This window comes from Suncus etruscus, chromosome 6 (genome assembly GCF_024139225.1).
Source record: "Suncus etruscus isolate mSunEtr1 chromosome 6, mSunEtr1.pri.cur, whole genome shotgun sequence".
In the NCBI taxonomy this organism is placed as follows: domain Eukaryota; kingdom Metazoa; phylum Chordata; class Mammalia; order Eulipotyphla; family Soricidae; genus Suncus; species Suncus etruscus.
Window position 1 is genome coordinate 79,398,584 of NC_064853.1, and position 8,373 is coordinate 79,406,956.

Sequence of the window (8,373 nt, forward strand, 5' to 3'; positions counted from 1 at the left end):
TAACCAAGATATGCTGAATACAGAGGAGGGAGTATTAATTTCTCAATGCTACATCACCTAAGCTCTCTGCATCACTTGGTGAGTTAATCAGAAGACAGATGACCTGCACCATTCATAAGTTACCGAGATAACTGATATTCTATTGATGGTATCTTTCCTCCCTACAGCAGAATCACCTGTGTTTTTAAGGAGTTGCAATCTCAGGCAGGAGTAAGGTTTATTCTTTTATTTGTTTGTTTGTTTGCTTGTTTTGGGGCCACATCCTGTAATGCTCAGGGGTTACTCCTGGCTCTGTGCTCAGAAATGGCTTCTGGCTTGGAGGATCATATGGAATGCCAGGGGATAAAATCACTGTTCTTCGTAGGTCAGCAGCTTGCAAGGCAAACACCCTACTGCTGAGCCATGGCTCCAACCCAGTCTCTCATTCTTGTTTTGTTTTGTTTTTTTTGGGTCACACCCGGCAGCGCTCAGGGGTTACTTCTGGCTCCACACTCAGAAATAGTTCCTAGCAGGCTCGGGGGACCTTATAGGATGCCGGGATTCGAACCAATGACCTTCTGCATGAAAAGCAAATGCTTTACCTACATGCTATCTCTTCGGCCCCCAGTCTCTCATTCTTAAACGAAAAGTGAACCAAATCTCTACTCCAATTTCTAGATTCAGTGTTCACTTTTGCATTAAAAAAGTATAAAAAATGTTAAAAATAAAAAGAAATCTAGAGGACACAAATAGTGATGCATAGACATTTATTATATAGGAGAGAGCAAGGGAAATCCATTTAAAAGGGAAGGGGTGATGGGTAGGTTTTCTCCAGATTTCTCTGGCCTGAAGTTGAGCAGACAAGAGTGCTTGTTAGGGTGTGATCAAAGGAGAAGGTCTTGAAACTTTCTTAGTTTTCTTTCATGTTCTTGCAAATTATTCTCTTCACTCAAGGCCTGACCCACTTTTGAATGGTGTTAGAGTTATTTAATATTTTCAGGCCTCTTTCTGTATCTGCATAGTGTGAAACCATCATGTTTAGGGATTGACTACAGGGTTATAGACAAAATAACTTATTTTTTTTAATATATCTTGGTTTTTTATTTTCCCAAATGCATTATTGATAAGATTCTGCCTAACTGCCTATCTTCTTAGCTATTTCTAGTAACATTCATACACTTTTTTTGAAGATTGTTTTTGAGTGGGAGTCAAGATAAGAGGCAGCTACAAAATAATTTGCTGTTAACAGTGTATCTAAAAAGGCAAATAATTATTTGCAGTTACAGGGAAATATTAGTTTCAATAAGTTTCTATTGGACTTATAAAAATTTTTTGAGGGCCAAGAGATAGTATGCGGGTTAAGGTTGAGAGTTTCCCCCTTGCATGCAGCTGATTCAGGTTTAATCTAGGCACCATAAGCATTGCCAGGTGCATCCCTGGAATTCCCTGAGCACTATTAGAGAGGTTTGAGCAACTCCCAGCACTACAAGGATCTGGTAGGAGGAGGCTAATTGGGAACTACTTGAGAAGCCACCTCCAAAATAAAATCTAACTGATTCAACAGTAAAGAATGATAATAACATCTCCTACAATTATTTTCCCAAGCCAGAGTTTCCTTGTACCTATTGTCACTTTGTACTCTGGAATTTGCCAGTAATGGATGCAATCAGTTTGATTTATTATGTTTCCTTGAGGTGCTATATTTATGGTAGAGGTTTCACCTGACTTTAGAGAGATGAGGGAGGAGAAAAATAACATTTCAGCATTCCGTAATTTGAAATAGGTTGGATGCAGACAGTACTCAAATTCAACCACTGTTTTATGAGTAGGTGAGCCAATATTTAGGAAACCACCATGTCATGTTGCAATAAAAACATATAGTTTATCTTCCCATTTGCTTTTTAAAATTTATTTTAGTTTGTGTTGGAATGACTTTCATTAAAGCTCTGGAACTGCTTCCAACAAGATCAGTGCTTGTAGTTTATTCCTGCTCTTACTTAGAGTTCTTATGCTGTATTAGAGACCCTACTGACTATGAAAAATATGTTCCAGCCCACTGAGCTATTTCTCTGACAGTAGTTATGGCATTTTTATAAGGTACCATCAAAGTAGTGGACACCAAAACACAGTATTATCACAATTGTTCTATTTGGAATTCTTTGATTTATGGAAAATTAATGTTATAATCTTAAACCAACAAATGACATGAGTTGCTTCCCTCTAGATTTCTGATAACTCCCTGTGGCCAAATTGAAATTGGGGGAAAAAGTAAATTGATTGAACCACTCTTGCAGCAATTGAGTTTGTGTGTGGTTACTAATGTTTACCTATTATAATTCCTCAGTACAGAGTAGATGATCCAGCATTCCTGCAGTACAAATCCTCTGCTCTTTGGGAGAGCAATGGAAAAGGCAGCTAAGGCTTATAGCTTATATATAGTTCTTCCCCAGGGTCCACAAATAAAGAATGAACTTACAGATGCACAGGTGACTGACCATAGACCATTGAAAAGATTGCCAAACAAACAAAGAAACAAACCTTTCCTGCACTGTAGCTAAAAGGAAGTAGCTTAAATGTCTAGAGCACTTGCTTTACATTCAGGACCCCAGGAATCAATTTCTAGTCTTACATGCCCCAACCCCAATGGCTAGGCTGATCCTCTTTAGTACCACAGAAGAATTAAGTTTGGAGTCCTACCAGGTACAGCCTGAATACAAGCAATCAAGTATGGCTGATGTCTTGAATTTAGGATCACAGAAATGTCTAGTAGAATTAAGCCAATTCTTACTATATTGGCTGTAAGAAGATGAATACAGGCATAATTTGCACGTTAGCAATAGTTAGTCTTGCCTTTAGTTTTTCCCAGCAAACTGTTTTTTTGCAGGTCTAACTGTGGCTCAATCTCAGCTCAGTTCTGAAGAGAAAATAGACAAGAAGTCCAGGTAGAAGCAATGAGATTTATTGCATACTTGAGCTTTCATCCTTTCTCCTTTCTCCAAGCAATCTTTTTTTTTTTTTCATTTTCCTGATTCCCACCCCCAACTACCCTAGAGTTGGCTGATCTTTTAGAATTATGTACAATCCCTTTATTCCTTCCTGAATAGACGCTAGAATTACTGTGCCATTCTCCCTATAACTAGAAAAAGCTCTTAGACCACCTAAAATTTCCTAGAGGTATTGCTGTTAAAGATGTTGAAAAGGCCTGGGAGAGAGAGGCTGAGAAATTGCTCTTGATAGAAATAACTAGTTATGTAGGAAGGAAACCTGCCAAGTGGACATTTGGGCAAATTGTGCTAAAAATAATGGTATGTCTGATGATGAACTTTTCTCTTCCTCTCTCCCCAGGGAAATTTCATGTTTATTACTAATGTGAGAACAAATACATTCTCTGTGAATGACTTCAGGTAGTGTGGAACCTTGTGTGCAGGCTTAGAAGCAGCACAGGATATGCATGCAGGCTCTACTAACACTTAGCTAAAATGTTTTACAGCTGGGTGCATCTATGCCCCAGCACATCTCCTTATCCACATGTGACATTATAGCACTTCTAAATGAAGAGACAGAGTTTTCTTACTAATGAAGAGACAAAGTTTATATCCTTTCATAGTTTTGTCTTGTTTTTGCACATACACACAACTGTGCTCAGGGTTCACTCCTGGTGATCCTCCTGGGACCTTAGATCCCTCCTGGGATTCTAGAGATCAAACTCAGGTCAACTACACATATGAGATAAGCTCCATGATGAGTTGCCATTGCTCCAGAGTTGAAATCCTTACCTGGCACATGAGTGGCCTTGTGGGATGTTTGGGCCAATAGAAAAAAGTAAGAATGGTGATGTGGAAGTGTTGAGAGCACTAGCCTTAAAAGGCCTGACATATTCTCATGAAAATATGCTCAAGTTCATTTGATAGGGGATGATATGAGTTAATCAGATCCAAGTCAAGATTGTAGACTGTTTACAGATGTGCCTAGTTGTAGGATCATTCCTCTATCAATATGTGATCCTGAGGGTTTGAGTGTTTATGTTAAGCAATATTTAGGTAACAGACCTCTAAGTGTGGCATTTGGGGGCTGGGTAAGAGGTTAACACAGAATAAGGAATAAATGTATCACAGCAGAGTGGGCAGGGCCTCTGTCAAGAGCAGTGAGCAGGAGAAACACCTGAAGATTAGAAAATTAGAGGAAGTCCTGTAAATCAAGTATACAGTACCAGAACTCACCTGAAAGAAGATAACAGTTAACTTGAGTCCCCAAAACAGGGTGGGGGACTTTGAGACCCTCTTAATGGTGATTAACAGTGAGAAGATATTAGAGCACTGCTAAAACAGTGGGTTTTTGGGACCTCTGAGGACAGAAGATGGGGGTACAAGGAGCCTGAGAGGAAGAAGTGAACTCAGGAAGAAGTTGGGATAAAGACGTTAGGGAGCCAGAAGCTGAGTCTCCTCTAAAAACACAGATTGGGGCTTATATGGGGTTGTCTCCAGGCTGCAGTGTCACAGAGCATAAGCAATGAATTGACTGTGGAGTTGTTGTGGACCAGTCCCCCATAGAGAACTGGATGCTAAAACTTGATAAAAACCCCTATAGTTTAGTTGAAAGGGTCCATATTTCTGCACACCAAAATTGTTCAACTTTATGTGCATCAGGATTCTCAATGACCAATTCTGGGCTTCATATAAATATTAAACTAATCCTCCCCTGAAAGAGACTCTCAGAAAAAAAGAAAACCATTGGGAAGAAAACACAGTTGTGAAACTTATTTTTCAAATGATTTTAGCCTTGATCAGAATGAACTTCTAGGCAATCAGTTCAAAGGAAGTTTCAGCCTAACTCAGGATAAGCAGGGTTGTCTGTCAAGGGTCTGTCTATAAAGCAAGAGCAGGGAGCATGCTGGGACATTGTAACAGAAGACAGTGCTGTGCCAACAGGAAGAAAACAGGTGACAAAATTCCCTTGTGGCATGTACCAAATGGGTACATGAATGAGTTCAGAATTAGCAGCACTTTAGGCATAACAGTGTTTACTTAGATCAATTCATCACACAAATATCCTCCATAAAAATCACATCAATGATAATAAAGGTCAAACTTGTTTTTCACGTACAACAAAGAATATCCATGCTCAAGTGGACTTTAACACACAAATAAACATCTAAAAATTGTCTAAGATGACATAGCAAGGAAAAGGATCTGGTTTTGACTTGATAAGAGCAAGAGCTAATACAAGTGATATTCGTCTACCAATAAAATCAATTTTTTGAAAAACTTTCAGCATTTATAAAGTACTGAATAGTCTCATACTCAGCGTCCTTTTTAACAGAGTGATTTGCTGTTGAATACTGAACCTCATCAAGAAATTAAGAAAAAAAAATGACAAGAACTTGCCTTGCAAGACCTTCATCAGAGTCTAAGAGAAGTCTCAGTTTGTCCTTTCTACAAATTCCAAACCTTTCATTAGGTTAGGTCAGTGGTTGGCAATCTTTTCTTTCAACTGAGCCAAATCTCACCAAAACCATGATTGAAATTTATTTTGAGAGCCACACAGGGTGCGCACTGACAGAGACTAGGAGCAGAGTCCTGACTCCTGAAGCGGCTGACCAGCACACAGAAGAGCCAAATTAGAAGTGTAAAGAGCCACATGTGGCTCACAAGCCGCAGGTTGCCCACCACTGGTTAGGTGAATTTGTATGGAACAGTCCACTTGGGATATTTATCCATCATTCTGATACACAGTAGTCTGCAACTACTTCCCCCAATCTATAAACTCCCTCTAAAATATGCTTTTTATGCCTATACAGGCAAGACGTCTTTGAGGAAACGAGTTCACCACCTTCCATGTGCCTTCTTGTTGTTCTTTTTGAGTCTGTCACCAGGTTTCTCATTAGACCGGCCTGGGAGTGGTAGCAAATTCCTAGTTAAGAGACGAGACAATTCTCTAGCACAGAAGACATCTGAGGGGTTAGAAATGATCTACAGAAGAATAAATTATTTGTGTCTCATTAGCATGACAAAATTGAAATACTTATTAGAGATTCAGTTAAAATACAAGAATTCCTCAACAATACAGCTCTTTATAGCTTTACAGCCTCCCTAGCAATTTACCATAATGATTTAAAGGCACATCAACAGAATTACTCTTCTTAATTATCTCCACTGACAACTTGTTAAAACTCTGTGTGTGTGTGTGTGTGTGTGTGTGTGTGTGTGTTTGAGTGTAGCAGTGACAGAGGAAGGAGGCATGGTGTTTGGGAAGTGTCAGATAATTTAATGAAACAATTGGTCACTTGAAATCTTGAACAACTAATAGACCTGGTTAAAAGGCAGAGTGTGAAGGGAGGGACTTCAGAGCATAAAAGCCGGCTATCCTTTGCAAAAGCTGGCTCCCTGTGTGTGACACCAGGCGGGGAAAATCCGCGAAAGTACACCGGCCCAGTGGGGCTCAGCTGTGAAAGACTGTGAGTGTGACCTGTCTATGTCTGTCTACTGTCCTCTTGCGTGAAACTCTTGCGAGTGGGGCAAAAAGAGCCTCCAGAAACCTCGCTCGCCCAGACGCCATTTTCAGGGAGGGACTTCAGAGCATAAAAACCGGCTATCCTTTGCAAAAGCTGGCTCCCTGTGTGTGACACCAGGCGGGGAAAATCCGCGAAAGTACACCGGCCCAGTGGGGCTCAGCTGTGAAAGACTGTGAGTGTGACCTGTCTATGTCTGTCTACTGTCCTCTTGCGTGAAACTCTTGCGAGTGGGGCAAAAAGAGCCTCCAGAAACCTCGCTTGCCCAGACGCCATTTTCAGGGAGGGACTTCAGAGCATAAAAGCCGGCTATCCTTTGCAAAAGCTGGCTCCCTGTGTGTGACACCAGGCGGGGAAAATCCGCGAAAGTACACCGGCCCAGTGGGGCTCAGCTGTGAAAGACTGTGAGTGTGACCTGTCTATGTCTGTCTACTGTCCTCTTGCGTGAAACTCTTGCGAGTGGGGCAAAAAGAGCCTCCAGAAACCTCGCTCGCCCAGACGCCATTTTCAGGGAGGGACTTCAGAGCATAAAAACCGGCTATCCTTTGCAAAAGCTGGCTCCCTGTGTGTGACACCAGGCGGGGAAAATCCGCGAAAGTACACCGGCCCAGTGGGGCTCAGCTGTGAAAGACTGTGAGTGTGACCTGTCTATGTCTGTCTACTGTCCTCTTGCGTGAAACTCTTGCGAGTGGGGCAAAAAGAGGCTCAGAGGAACACGGCCGCTCCGCTTCGCTACGCGGCCGCGCACTCTTTCTAAGGAAAGAACTCCATTGCAACAAGAAGGAAAAATCACACTAAGAACGGCGCTATATCACAGAAGCAAACATTTCTCTCTGGACTGTCTTCTCTGTTACATGCTCGGGCCTAAGATTTGACCCAGTGTGAGGCTTCATCCACGGAGGACTCCCCTCCCTTAGAGGCAAGTCAGCCCATCCAGAAAGGGAGGAGCCAGAGGAGTGTGCTGCCTACATCATATAGACAATGAATACCACTACAACACGTAGAAAAACCCACAATACAAATGTGACAATGGGGAAACAGCGCAGGCCAGCATCAGACATAGAGAATGAAGATGACAATTCTGAGGACCAGATAATGACTGAACAACTAATCAACCTCTCAGATAAGGACTTTAGACTAGCAATATGGAAGGTGCTCAACAGACTCCAAGAAACCATGGATCGAGTTGAACAGAACACTAATAAGAACCAAGAAAATATGAAGGCAGAAATGACAAAACTCCAAACTGAAATAACATGTCAACTAACAGGCCTGAAAAACTCAGTAAACGAAGTGAATGACAAAATGGATAAGCTCTGGGACAGGGTATCAGAAGCTGAGAATAGACTTGGTGCTGTGGAAGATGAGATACATAACAATTCCATACAGCAGGAGAGATTGGACAAAAAACTTAAAGCAAATGAGCAGACAATGGAAAAATTAGTCAAAGAATGGGAACAGACGAAAATAGAAGTCTATGATAAGATCAACAGAAACAACTTAAGAATCATTGGAGTCCCAGAGACCCAGGAAGAAAATTTCCAGGAAGAATCAATGGTCAAGAACATCATTAAAGAGAAACTTCCAGAGCTAAAGAATATATGTGATCAAATCCTGCATGCCCGAAGAGTACCAACCAAAAGAGACCCCAGAAAAACCACCCCAAGACACATCCTAGTCACAATGACAAATCCCACAGATAGAGACAGAATTCTGAAAACAGCAAGATCAAAAGGGGAAATCATGTTCAAGCAAGCTTCCCTGAGATTTACAGCAGACCTGTCACCAGAAACGCTCAATGCCAGAAAGCAGTGGTGGGATATTGTGACAAGACTGAATGAAATGAATGCTTCACCCAGAATACTATACCCAGCAAAACTCACTTT